We start from the raw sequence: 15,387 nt of genomic DNA on the forward strand, positions 1-15,387 counted from the left end.
TGTGGCCTTTTGCGGGGGCAGGGGTCATGTGGAAGTTCCTAGGCCAGGGATCAAGCCACACCAGAGCTGTGACCACAGCCGTAGCAGTGACTATGCTGGGTCCTTACCCTGCTATGCCATAAGGGAACTCACCATATTATGAGCTTAGACAAAAAATGATTATTAAGTGCTCTGTTTTTTTAATAACAAAATTTTTGGATCAATAATTCAACAGTAATTATACAGGGATAATAATGTTTAGGGACATTTTAATTTTCTACATTTTTATCTCATAGACTATTTCCATAAAAACCTGATCATCCACACTTGTCAAGCTGATAGGCGAGAAAGTCAACTTGACCTTGAATGCTAAATATTATTTCCAGACCCTTGAGTTGTCCCATTAATCCAATCCATTTTACATGCTTCTTACATGCCTCTTAGAAGGCCAATTTGCTTATATCTCTTCCTTAAAACCTATTCACCATCGTCCTCATTAATTAGCTCAGCATTTAAGGCTATCTACAATCTTGCTCTATCTGATCCAATCTATTTCATTTTCTACCCACCATTCCCATTGGAATCTCTATGTTATAATATGACCAATCTACTCATGGTTCTTTATGTCATTAAATTCCTGTTTAAGATACTTCCTATGTATTTCTTCCTCTGCATTGTGATCACTCCTTTGTGTCATCTACCCATTGACATGTGCTTCATTCTTTTATACAAGAGAAAGATCAGATTAGGTCTTATATTTTTTTGTGTTCCCCCACATTGCCTGGACTAGAGTTGTATTATAGACCATAGGTTATCTAAATGTTTCTTGGTTAACTAGACAATTTATATACAGAATGCTTTTGATGAAACGGATAAATAAACATGATCAGAGAGGTAGATGGAATTAGATTCAATTTCCCTTCAAAATTTACATCTTTTATACGATTTCACACTAACTCCCACAAAGAAAGAAAGCAATGCTACAGTCACATCCTAGATTCCTTTTTTTTTTCTCTAATATTTTTATGAGTAGAAATTTCCTGTTCAGTCTCCAGTGTTTTGCAACCAGAATGATCTCCTAATGCATGCAACATACAAAGGAATTTCAATTGAGAATATAAGGGGTTGGCAATCATAGCTATAATAGATTTGAGGAGACATCTCTTTTTCTTCCCTTTAGTTTTTCCAAATACTTCTTTTAGATTGGACTTCTGATAGCCAGGTAAAGAAAGTCCACTCAACGAAGAGATGGGATGTGTAGTTGATGCCGTTGTGTGCCACCTAGGACCACCCTTCCCCACGGGCTTCAGGAAGGAGAGAAGGGAATACCTGGGACTATTGGGTGCTGACATCTCATGGCTGAGTACTTATGTGAAAATCTCCCTTGACAGAAGGTAATCTCTCCGTCTAAGTCTATGTCTCCATCCCAGGAAAGCCTCCAATGTTGATCAATGAGGGCATATAAAGGACTGTTCCCTTGCCTCAATAAGGAACAGCTCTGTAGGTGTCTCAGGTGAATTCCCTGAAGATTCATTTGAGGTTTGTTTTGCAACTGCATCACGGTTCAGCCTTGCCATGTGCTCAATCCTGCTTCTTTTACTTTGTTGCATGTATAATTCCCCAAACCAACCCCCAATAAATTTACAACACACGAAAAGTCTCCAATTTAGAGTCTGTTTCTAGGGAACGAAGCTAAGAGAGCATATATTCATAACAGACATTAATAATAGCCTGTTCTCGTTCTTGCTCCTGCATACAGGAGAGATTTGAATGTGTAATATTTTGAGCCTTTGGGAGCTCAGTTTCTTTGCTGTTTTCTACTATCTCCCTCAAATTTACTGGAATTAATCTTAGTATCTTAGGGATGTATTCAATATTTCTTTAAAAAGTTATTTATTTATGCCTCTTATACCTTTGGAGAAGTAGCTTGGATAAAAGAACAAGTATACTCCTAGAACTCAGAAAACTTGGATTATACTTTATACATTATACTTTTTACTTACTCTTAACTTTTCTATGTCTTGGTATTTTTTACCTAAAAGTCAGTTTAACAGCATCTACCCTGTGGATTTCTGATGATATTCCAAATGAGGTTAGATACAAAAATAAATTTGTAAATTAGAAATAGTTATCATTTATAAACATAATATTTTTAAAAGAAAAATAGCAATATTAAAAATAATAGGTAAATTTTTCACAATCATACCCTCTTTAACTTCCTCTGACTTCTTTTAATCTGAATTTATATATGACTTAAAAGTATATTAATTAAGAGTCTCAGGAGACTTTAGACATTGTCTATTCCAATTCTCTTTTTCCCAGATGAAATGGAGGTACCATAGTGCTGAGGAATTGTCTATTGTTATATGATTAGTTAGAAAAAGATTCACAGCCTAGGAGTCCCCAGTTCCCACCACTTCATAGCTCTTTAGAATCTTTTCTATTTTTATTTTTTGCACAGCCACAGCAATGCGAGATCTGAGCTGTGTCAGTGACCTAACACCACAGCTCATGGCAACACAGGATCCTTAATCCACTGAGCAAGGCCACGGACTGAACCTGCATCCTCTTGGATACAAGTCTGGCTCATTACCACTGAGCCACAAAGGGAACTTCCAGTAGGTTTTATTTCAATCCAAAGGGAAAAAGAAACAAAGAAAAGAAAGAAAACAAAGCTGAATTATTCAAAATGGAAATAATGGACTAAATTTTACAAAACAATAAATACTTGTAAATAAAGATTACATGTCAAAAATAATTTGACCAAATTTCTATTATCACTGAAATTTTAAAAATGACTCTAGAAAGTTCCTGTTGTGGTGCAATGGAAATGAATCCGACTAGTATCCATGAGGTTGCCAGTTCTATCCCTGACCTTGCTCAGTGGGTCAGGGATCTGGCGTTGCCATGAGCTGTGGTCGCAGATGCGGCTCAGATCCTGTGTTGCTGTGGCTGTGCCGTGGGCAGGCAGCTGTAGCCCCAATTCGACCCCTAGCCTGGAAACTTCCATCTGCTGTAGGTACGGCCTTAAAAAGCAAAACAAAACAAACAAACAAAAACACTATCAAAGTGAGCTTACATAGGATTGTACTGAATATTGTCTCCAAAAAGAGCACACAAGCCCTTTAATATGAAATTGAGGTAATATTAAACATAGATTTGATTCAGTAAACTGACATCTTATCAAATGGTCTTTTTACCTCTGGGGACAAGTTGATGTGTGTGTGTGTGTGTGTGTGTGGTGCGCGCACACACACACGCATTGTAAAGAGTGGCATTTTCACTTTGCCAAAAAGCACTCTATGTAAGAAAATAAGTCACATTTGCCACATAGAAGTAGAAGCTCAGGGACTGGTTTTAGTTGATTTCTGTCTCTGATTTCTCCTTTGCCATTATTCTGTTTGACATTTCTGAAGCTAGTTTTACATTTTAGTGGAATGATAAATAATGGCAATAGCCTGGAAAAGTTGGAATATACCAGAATGGAGAAAAGCAATAAAGAACATATGCATGTTCTTACATTTAAAGGGCACGGGGGCATTAAATTTGGGGTAAACCCAGTTCTAAACAAAACAAACACACTGAGAGACTGGGAAAAAATAGTCTCTAGACCTCCAACCCAATAAGAGGGGGGTTCCCCCTAATCTTGAGGATGTTTCAAGGGTGTTCTACCAGGGCTCTTGCATGAAATGACCATGACATTTAGGCAAGTTTAAGGTGAGACGGGATCTGTCTTTAACCTGCCTACTCCTGGGGCAACTTTTCCCAAGTCCTACCCCCAAGCTGAGGCCTCTGCATTGAACAACTCCAGGGAGAACCACTTCCAGCTTCACCTTTGCTACAGGACCTGCTCCATCACCCTCGCAGCCCACACAGCTATACTGCAGCCCTGCATTAAGCCTTGTAGGAAAAGAATTCAACTTGCTTTCATTTTATTTTCTTTTGCTTGTTCTTTCTCGTGTTTATTTTTTGAGAAGCAGATATTTAAAATTCAGACTTTCCTTTTCCACAACAATGCAAAACCTATGCAATTCATTCACAATTTATAAGCTCAGCAGATATAGGCACTTCTGGGCATTGCCTGTTTTTAAATTTAGTTAAGAAAATGGCTCCGTATGGCTTGTTAGAGCTCAAAGGGCAGCAGAGTCTTGCCTCTGTCCCCAAACAGTATAACTAATGTTTTTCTTGTTTGTTTGGTTTGTTTTGTTTTGTTTTAGGGCCGCACCTGCAGCATAAGGAGGTTCCCAGGCTAGCGGTAGAATCAATCAGAGCAGCAGCTATGGGCTTAGGCCACAGCCACAGCCACTCGAGATCCAAGCCGAATCGGCTGTCTACACCATTGCTCATGGCAATGCCAGATCCTTAACCCACTGAGCTAGGTCAGGGATTGAACCCTCGTCTTCACGGATAATAGCCGGATTTTTTTACCCCTGAGCCACGACAGGAACTCCTAACTAAAGATTTTGAGACCATTCAATACTCTATTCCAAGAAGTGAGTGGTTTCCTAACAAGTTGCTGTTTCCCTGTGTGAGTAGTAACAAGCACAGCTACGGCTGAAGGCAGGCAGGAAAGGAGCCTCGGAATTCCTTGAAATCTAAAAATCTCACCTGCACGTTGTTTACAAGGAGGCTGGAACTGAGCTGAGGGTGGACTTCAGAATGGCCTGTGGAAGCCAAGGTGCCAGGGTGGCAGCATGCAGTTGGAAAGCCTGAGGGAAGCACTGCCTGGTAAGGACGATGATCTTACTGGTAAAGTGGAAGACTGAATTTCAAAGATTGAGAGGCGATTTGAAGTAAATGATTGTAAAGATTACAGAAAACACAGTGGTGATGCTTTAAAAACAAAACAAAATATAACTTTCCTGGCTGAGGAATGACAAGAATATGAAATCAGAAGCCTCAGTTGACATCCCTGTCCTGGTGTGGGAAAGAGGACAGGGATTTGGGTTAGGACTCAGCTACCCAGTTCATCTCCACACCACTGGACCTGAAACCAGATCATCATATTCTGTCTTTTCTTTCCAATTCATCCTTTGTCAAAAAGCTATATGTCCCTTCATATCAATAAAACCAACAAAAATGGCTGGGAAGTAAGTGTCCAGACATTTTGTGCCTCCCCAAAGCCAGGAAATTATATATTTCAACCAGTCATACTGATTTTTTTTTTTTTTTTTTAATGCCAAGCTACATGGCTCGGCTGTCGGAGCAGTGAAGTGAAAATCAAATTAGGGGCCAAATGCCTAAACCCTCAAGAAATGTCATGGAGAAGAAGCAAAAACAAGTAAGAGGTTTCCTTGTTACTATTTTCTTAATGTTTAAACATATGGATTTTGTTATCAGTGTTCTGAAAATGGAATCGGTGACCCATTGGACCCAATGCTTATGCTTAAGAAATGCCTTGAACTTTAAGTAAGCACCATTTTCTTTTCTCTTGGATTAATTTACTTGCAGATGTATGACATAGTTTGGGAATATATACCCAGCTGAAGAATGAAGACAAGGGCAGGGCAGAACCTAATTTTCTTACTATTGAGACTTTATTGAACAGACAACATAGCTTTCAAAGGAAACATGAACTTCTCTTTCTTATTCACTTCAGGGACAGAGAGATGGAATTGAAGGTAGAAATCAGTTTCCTCCAGTGACCACAAAATAGCATTTTAAAATCTTTGTAGTGTTTCATATTTGCTGCTGTTTTAATTTCTTTTTTCCCCCTCCTTGGCAGGCCTGTACATTTCTAAGCAGTCCAGTCCCCCTGCTTCCCTTGTCCTGTGCTTATTACAGTAAGGATGCATTAACAAGCTATGCTGCTGCCAGGGGTTCATGTCACTTCGCTGGGCCTCAGCTTTTCTCTGTAAACTGAATGAGCTGGACTAAATCATCTCCTGTTCCAGTGTTTTGGTCTGTTTTCCAGGTCTATGTGAGTTTATGGGTTTCATGTCCTCCTGTGGGGAGATGGACTCTCTTACTATAGCTCCAAATATTAGAGAATCAGCTAGTGAATGGGGGACAGCCAAAGAGAACATTCCCATCAATTTGTGAAAGAGACTGTGGGTAGTGATTCCAATCTACAGCCCTCAGAATCTAATTCCTCTTGTCCCTATTCCGAGCAGATGATTTTTTCCTGTTTTCAGTTTAGCAGTCTATAGATGTGTACTTCACTTTGGTATCTAAAGTAAAAGGCATAATCATTTCCATGGATGATTAGAAAACACAACCTTGAGAAATTAAATTCATACCAGTATTTTCACACTTAGAATAGTAGGGAAAATATTTATATTCAATGTGGAGCTTATGTTAAATGGTCAAACAGTGATTATAGGGAGGTCGCTGTCCTAGCTATACAGTATTTCCTTGGTATGATTCAATAGTTTAATATTTCAACATGATGTAAAATAATATTTTGTCAGGAATTCCAGTCATGGATCAGAGGTTAACGAACCCAACTAGGACCCATGAGGATGGGTTCGATCCCTGGCGTCACTCAGTGGGTTAAGGATCCTGCATTGCGGTGAGCTATGGTGTAGGTCGCAGATGCAGCTTGGATCTGGAGTTGTGACTGCTGTGGTGCAGGCTGGCAGCTGTAGCTCTGATTCAACCCCCAGCCTGGGAACCTCCATATGCCACAGGTGTGACCCTAAAAAAGCAAAAAAATAAAAAAAATAAAATAAAATAAAATAAAATTGATATCTTCTTGTCCTACAGTAACAATGATTTTAAATTTTGTTTTAATGGTTTTTTACACATAAGCTCTGTCTTAGTGAAATAACTTTTACTTACTATTAAAACTAAACATGTAAGCTTAAAGAGAATGAGTTAGAAGATGTATGGAATGTGTTAGTTTCCTAAGGCTGCTGTAACAAAACTGCCGAAACCAGGAAACCTAAAACCAGAGGAATTTATTCTCTCACAATTCGAGAGGCCGAAGGTCCAAAACCAAGTGTCAGAAGGACCACAACACCCCTGAAGACTCTGGGGGAGAATCCTGGCCTGGCCTTCATCTAGCATCTGGGGCTGCCCAGCTATCCTCACCACCCACTGGCTTGTCTAAGTATCAGTCCAAGCTCTGCCTCCATCTTCATATCATCTTCTCTTCTCTGTCTCTGCCTGTCTTCTCCTTTTCAGTCACCTAAGAGGACATCTGCCAATGGATTTGAGGCCCACCCTAATTCAGGATGATTTCATCTCAAGATCTTGACCCTATTTGTATCTACAAAGACCCTTATTCCAAATAAGCTTACATTCTGAGGCTTGGGGTTGACGTATCTCTTGGAGTTCACCATATATTTTAGTCTGGGTTGCAAGAGACTAAGTGGTTTAAACAATGAACACTTACTTCTCACAGTTCTAGAGGCTGGGAAGTCCAAGGTCAAGGTCACAGCGGTCCAGTGTCTGATGAGGGGCTGCTTCCTGACTTGCCATGTCTGTACATGTGCTCTGTAACATCTCTCCTTATGACGGCATGAACCTCATCCACAAGGCTCCATCCTCATGACTTAATTCTGCCCTCCCACCCCCCCCACCATATTCCATCACATTGGAGATTAGGCTTTCAACATATAAATTTGAGGAGTGACATGGACATTCAGACCATGACACCATTTAACCCACTCCCTAGGCGAAGGTCCTGGCACTCCAATAAAGAACCAGCGGCCAGGCTCAGAAAAGCCAGGGGAAAGAGCAGTTGGGAGTGTCCTTGGAAACCAAGATGGTTTTCTCAGTCATCCTCTCTCCTTCTAGGACTGCCCAGATCATCCGTCTGCTTCTCTGTGAGCATCAGTTCCCATCATTTTCCTCTGGAGCTGGGCTCCTTGAGGCAGAAGAGCACCCTGCAAATCTTAGACTTATATCCCTTTAGCACAAAAAGCCCACAGATAGTGACCAGCCTCTCTCAAGCCTACTTTCCTAAATCAAAATAACCTCAAGGGGCAGTTTAGATCAAGCCCCTCTCGTGGGTCCCTTCAGCTGCAGTGGTGGGGAGTGGGCAGGTGAGCAAGGTCCTGAAAGGGAAAGGCATGAAATAAAGTCACAACAACCTGGAGATTAGTCATAAATAAGAAGCTTTTATTCTCCCTCCAAAGTTGACTGAGAAACCATTTAAGCTTTAAAAACCCCTCCAAATAACTCAAAACCATCTAAAATTGTTTCTAGATTTAGACTTCCCAGACATGTATGATTTACATCATAACTTCATGATTGAGTTTAGTGTTCTGTTATTATAGTTGGAGCCTGCAAGGACTGTCATGGTAGTTTGACATGACTTTCCCTGAAAATCTTAAAGAAAATCCCAAGCTCTAGTGCCCGCATTTAGGAAATACACTGAGCTTTGGCCTGAAGGCTCCTTTTTTGAGTATATTGGGGAGGTGGCTTAAGGGGCCAATGAGATGTGCTCTCTTTCTCCTGAAGGAAGTTATGAAAGAACATACTCTGAAGTTCCCGTCGTGGCTCAGTGGTTAACAAACCTGACTAGTATCCATGAGGATGTGTGTTTGATCCCTGGCCTCACTCAGTGGGTTAATCATCTTAGCATTGCTGTGAGCTGTGGTCACAGACACGGCTTGGATCCTGTGTTGCTATGTCTGTGGTGTAGGCTGGCAGCCACAGCTTTGATTCAACCCCTAGCCTGGGAACCTTCATATGCCGTGGGTGCAGGCCCTCCCCCTCAAAAAAAACCTCTGAATACAGGGTATGCTTGGGGTCTGGTGGCTGGTGTGTGTGTGTGTGTGTGTGTGTCAATTAGTGTGGCAGGAGAAAAGTTCTCAGAAAACGTAATGGTGAGAGACAGAAATCAGAAGTGATATACTGGTTGGAAACAGAAAAATCTCAGGGAGACAGAGTAAAATATGATGATCACCATGAAAAGAAATGAGTTCTCTTTTTCCTTGACAAATCAGTGAGCTTTCAGAAGGGTGTGAAGCCTGAAAGTTTCAGACATGAAATGCAAACATACGGGTGTGAGGTGGCCACTGCTTACGGTACAGCCTCCAGCTCTCAGAAGGGTAGAAGGATAAACAACTCTAGGAACCTTCGTTTGGGAAATTCAGGTACTGGAGAAGCCTGGAGAGTCAAAGCACCATAAATTCAAACCTCATAAAACAGAACGGGCACATGTAAGGGAGGAAACTGGCTGGCGTGGGGAAAGCAGGGTTGTTAATTTCATATACCAGCAGGTGACATGATGCTGTGTGTGCTAACTGAACCCACCAGGAGAAGAATATGATCAGAAAAGCCATCGTGTTATGGAAATAGGACTAGAAATGAGAGAGAGAGTGTTTGGTAAGGGCTACACAGTGCGCTGGATGACCTGGCGATTCATTATAATAGATGATGTTAGTTTCCTAAATAAATGTGTGTAAGAGTGGTGTTGATATGGTTGTTGCATAGTATGGACTAAATTGTACCAATCCTACCCCACCCCATTTCTATGCTGAAGTCCCAACCTCTAATGTGACCGAATTTGGAGATAAGTGTTTTAGAAAGTAATTTAGGTTAAATGAGGTCTAATCTGATAGGGTCGATGGCTTTATAAGAAGAATTCCTCTCCCCACTCCCCTTCTCTTTCTCTTTGTCTCTCTCCACTCAAGGAGAGGCCATGTCAGGACACAGTGAGAAGGCAACCATCTGCAGGCCAAGAACAGAACTCTCACCAGAAACGGATCCTGTGAGACTTGACCATAGCCTCTAGAACTAGGAGAAAGTAAGTTTTTGTTATTTGACCCACTTGAACAACAACACAGACCCACCCAGTCTGTGATAGTTTGTTACAGCAGCTCAAGAAGACCAGTGCATATAGCCATAAACATCATCATAATTGTATACAGGTATGATACACGCTTACCTATTTTTTTCTTTATGGCATGACATTCCTCTGACATAATGCTCATATCTGGAGTAAAGAGATCACCTGCTGTTAGCTTCTTTTTTGGATGGGCACAGCACTTTGTGGGTAACTGCCTTCTGTTTGATGACATTCAGAGTCCGATTACCAATACAGTGGCACAGTGAGAGATAAAAAAGCCTGGAGGGTAGAAGAGGGGAGTGCTGAGGAGTTAGACAGACCAGGGAAGGTCATGCAGCCACTCCTGGCTCTTCTCCTAAGGAGAGATCTGGCCTTGCTGATCAGTGGTTTCCTCAGGAATCCAGAAGGGCACTGCTAATCTGCCCATACGTGTGTATATTTTTTGCGTATTTCTTCTGAATGGGTATGAAAAAGCCATGAAACACTGGGAAACAGAGATGCTCTGTTCTAGCAGGACCTTCCCTGGAGAGAACCCCAGGTGTGCATCTGTAGGGAAATATCAGGAACTTCGTCTCATTTTGCAGTGGTTGTTTTCGTGTGGTTTCTTCCAGCTGAACTCTAGGCCAGCCTTGCATGATGAACTTTCTGATTCCTTTGTCCATTCTGGGTTCTGTGCTGGGGCCAACCAAGTGCCATTTTAATACAGATAAGGTGGCCATTTCTCCGAGGATCATGAAATATTTGTTTTGAACTGGGGGAACATTTTAGTTTCCAAACCCCTCTCTAAGTAAAGACATAGGAAGAAAGCGGGGACTGCACTGACAGATTGAAGAAGGGTTCTTAGGCTTTATAGACCTGGTACCTATGGGAAGTTTGAGAATAAGAAACGAAAGAACAAGTTTATAAAATCAGCTTCAAAGGTTTCACAACGAAGATGCTTAAAAGGGATGGTTGAAAGCATTGAGCTACTAGAAGCAGGGGCGAACACAACTTACTGAATAAGTTTATTTGGAATTTAATTATGTTTTCTATTTGTGATTTGTATGTTGAACATATTTGCCAGATTCTTATCAGTTATGAAGATAGAATGAATGTGTGTTTTTTCTTCAAGCATGTGTTTCAGGGAGTTCCCTTCATGGCTCAGTGGTTAATGATCCTGACTAGGCTCCATGAGCCTGTGGTTCGATTTCTGGCCTTGCTCAGTGAGTTAGGGATCCAGTGTTGCTGTGAGCTGCAGTGGAGCTCACGGATGAGGCTTGTATCCCGCGTTGCTGTTGCTGTGCCATAGGCCAGCAGCTGCAGCTTCAATTCAACCCCCAGCTTGGGAACTTCCATATGCTGCAGGTGTGGCCCTAAAAAACAAAAACAACAACAACAACAACAAAAAGCATACGTTTCACTTGCCTTTCATTGAGGCAAAGTTAGTTTGCAAAGAGTGATCTGTTCATATGTTATCTGATCCCATAGCAGTAATAGATGGGACTTCTTGATTCTTTTCTAACTACGTAATAGTTCACTAAATCCTCACAACCATCATAGAAGAGAGTCAATATTTCCATATTCCAGGTGGGAACATTGAGGCTTGGGGAAATTCAGAAACTGGTCCAAACTTCACACAAGGAAGTAAAGGCAGTAGCACCAGGATATAGAAAAGATACCAACCTGGTTAGCCCCACTCCTTGTCACCTCCTCCTAACCACTTTATCAAACCAATTAGCCCATCATATTGTTTTATTGAAACTGTACGTGGTATTCTAGAGTTTGCAACTTAGATTCAGAATAATACCTATTTTCCTTATAGTCTGAGTTTTAGTCATCGAGTCCATTTCTACGGATCAGAGTATTTCTATCATCATGTCAATACAGCATCTAGGCATGAACACCGGATGTTTTACCTTGATTCACCTAAACCTGGCCAGTGGATTAAAGAGTCATTTGGCCACTACTTTTCCTCTTGACACTCTAGCTCAGGCCTTTTAAGGTGTAAGAGGAAATTGATGTTCTTGAAAGATCTCCAAAACCTCAACCTTGGCTAGAATGCATAGAAGCAAAATGCTGCTGAAGACAAACCGCAGGAGGGTAGCTGGGAGCATGAGAGGGCCACATGCCTGGGAGAGGTGTGTGGAGAACAGGAAGCTGGGGTCGCAGAAGACATTTGGGGTAGGAACTGCAGCAGCTCCTAGAGATAACAGGAGCACAGGTACATGTTAGAGCTGGAGTTCCCTTCGTGGCTCAGAGGTTAACAAACCCAGCTAGAATCCATGAGGTGCCATCCCTGGCCTTGCTCAGTGGGTTAAGGATCTGGCGTTGCCCTGAGCTGTGGTGTAGGTCACAGATGCAACTCCAATCTGGTGTTGCAAAGGCTGTGGTGTAGGCCGGCAGCTATAGCTCCAACTCAACTCCTAGCCTGGGAACCTCCATATGCCCGTGGGTATGGCCCTATAAAGCAAAAAAATAAAATAAATAAAAAGTTCAAGTTAATGTCTGCCTAGCCTGAGATGTGTACTGTTAACAGGAGAGGCAGCGGTCCAGGGTGTGGCCCACCCAGCCCTAGAGCATGCTGGGGGGAGCTCAGTCTTATCAGATCAGTGCTGGAAGCAGAGAGGGCCAAGGCTCCTTAGTTCATCCAGATCTTGTCTTCAGCTACCTGGCCTGGATTCCAGAGAGTTTGTGTGAATTAGAACCCTGAGGTCCCAGTAATAAAAATAGGATGAATATTGAGGGACTTGACTTTTTGCTAGTGAGCAGACTTCCCTGTGTCCACCATTTCATTCCTCATGACCTATCATGAAAGCCAGTGTGTATCTTTTTATTTTTTTTGGCTGCACCTGCGGCATGCGGAAATTCCCAGGCCAGGGGTCAAACTAGTGTCACAGCAGCAACTCAAGCCACTGAAGTGACAGCGATGGATCCTTAAACGCACTAAGCCACCAGGGAACTCCAGCCAGAGGGCATATCAAACAGCAGGCTCCGTGTTCAGAGCAATGTCTCTTGTGCCTGATCTTCGGAGGACATATGGAGGCTTCCTTTTGAAGCATAAATGCTGTTTGACATCCTAGGTTAGGTGGACACAATATGGAAAGATGAAGAATGGAAGTTTTGATGTGAAGCCTTGTGATACGGCTTCACAGTCTTATTTTCTGGTGATGAGTATTTTCAGGATTGCAGGGAACAAAAAAAGAAAGGGGGTGTTGAGGAAAAAATGACAGGGGCAAATCTTGATAAAAGTTTAATTCACTGACAGTCAATAGGAGAAAAGACATTACCAGCTGCATATATTAGCACATTATTAACACACCCACTCAGGTTTTGAAATATCCATTTAAACTAACTTAATTAAAACCCAGTTATAGAAACTTTCCACACTAACAATGAAACATCTATTTTATGATCATTCTGCATGTCAGTGGACTTTAATTTTTAAAGATGAACTGCAGTACCTTTTTAAAAAGAGCACTAAAAAGGGAAAACCTACGTAATAACCGTACTGTCTCAAAGATATTTTTGCCTTGATTTGAGAACACGAATCTAATCATCCCCTCTTAACATGAGAAAAACAAAAAGCATTTCAAGTAGAAGACGCCTGTCAGTATTTGTCCTGTGTGAAGAAATTTTAGGAGTTCCTGTCTTGGCACAGCAGAAACGAATCCGACTAGGAACCCTGAGGTTGAGGATTCTATCCCTGGCCTCGCTCAGTGGGCTAAGGATCCAGCGTCGCCATGGGCTGTGGTGTAGGTCGCAGATGTGGCTCGGATCTGGTGTTACTGTGGCTCCGGCATAGGCCGGAAGCAACAGATCCAATTAGACCCCTAGCCTGGGAACCTCCATACGCCACGGATGCAGCCCTAAAAAGAAAGACAAAAGACAAAAAAAAAACAAGAAATTTTAATCTCAGGCACATTAAGCAACTAAACTACAAAGTGTGAATTTTGACAACAGTGTAAAAACTAATTTAAAAATAAGTACATATTGTGTGCGATGTTTTTACAAGGTCATCCAATTTTAACTTTTTAAAAGTTTTTGCTTATAAATTTTTTTAAACTTCTTTATTTTAATTTTTTTTCTTTTCCTTTTTACGGCTGAACCTGCAGCATATGGAATTTCCCAGGCTAGGGGTAGAATTGGAGCTGCAGCTGCTGGCCTATGCCACAGCCACAGCCAGAGCCCACAGAAAGGAGGGATCTGAGCTGCATCTGTGACTTGCAGCAACAGTGGACCCTTAACCCACTGAGCCAGGCCAGGGATCGAACCCACATCCTCACAGACACTATGTCAGGCTCTCAACCTGCTGAGCCGCAAGGAGAACTCCTGGGTTTTTTTAGTTTTTTTTTTGCTTTTTAGACCAGCACCTGTGGCATAGGCTAGGGGTCCTATTGGAGCTACAGCTGCCCGCCTATACCACAGCCACAGCAATACCAGATCCGAGCAGTGTCTGTGACCTATACCGCAGCTCACGGCAACATCAGATCCTTAACCCACTGAGCAAGGCCAGGAATCGAACCCACAACCTCATGGTTCCTAGTCGAATTCGTTTTCACTGTGCCACAACGGGAACTCCTCCTTTTATAATTTTTTTCATAAATATTGCTTAGGCATTTTAGAAACCCTGAGACATGTAATAATACGAATATAAACAAGATTTCCAGAAAGTCGTTTCCCATTTTATAGTTTGGCCAATCTACTTTCAGCCAATATAGGGCTGAGCCAGACTTCACTGTGTGATGATGGTGCCCTTTCTTCCTGTTCACAAAGAATTTGGTGCCTCATGTTCCTCTGCTTGTTATTGTCTGAGTCTGGTTCAACAGCCCTGTGCGTGCTCTGCCCAGCATCCCGCTGGCCCCCATCAGAGCTTACACCAAGGCAAGTTCTCCTAAGCTGTCTATCAGATCCCACTAGATTGTTGTCTCCTTAAGATTTCTCTAGAGTGTGGGTTTTAGGGCTTCAGAAATAAGAATATAATTCCAAACCAAAAATAAAGTAGCACCAGTGTCTACTTTATCTAACTGCTCACAGATACAGTAACTACTGTGCACTTTCCCGTTGTCTTTTCCATGCTGTAGATGAAGCTATCACAGCCGCTGCCAGAATCTACATGTGACTGGATGGATTTTAAGCAAACTTTGAAAAGAAGGGTCCATGATTTTAAAGTTAATGCAAATTGAGACATGTGAAGATTCTCACTTAAGGATGTCAACACATTTATTTATTTCCTACCTCCTCCCAACAAATTTTTCCTTGCATGATATATTTGTACTGTAGGAGTGTGAAAACACATCCATGTTTACAGAGTGGAAAATGGGGATTTTAGCGTTATTGTTCATCACACTTTACCTACTCAGAACATTTAAGTTTTTCCTGATTCCCATGTCTTCCATCCCAAACTCCTCTGTCTGGTTGTCAGTCTCTGCTCCTACCCATCAAACAATGAATCCCTTGAGTTTCTGGGTGCACTCTTCACCTCTCACCTGTGTCCGTCTTCACCAACCTCCAGGCAACTCTCCCAATTCAAAAATCCAACATTCTCTAGAATACCTTGGTCCTTCTACATTCACCTTCCTAATTTAGCACTTCACTTGATATTTAGTTATACATTGCATCCATTTGTAATATGATGCTATTCTTTAATTATTTTCATTGTGTCATTCTATTTCCTGCCACTGTTCTGGAAG

The sequence above is a fragment of the Phacochoerus africanus genome, chromosome 3 (assembly GCF_016906955.1).
Source record: "Phacochoerus africanus isolate WHEZ1 chromosome 3, ROS_Pafr_v1, whole genome shotgun sequence".
Classification (NCBI taxonomy): domain Eukaryota; kingdom Metazoa; phylum Chordata; class Mammalia; order Artiodactyla; family Suidae; genus Phacochoerus; species Phacochoerus africanus.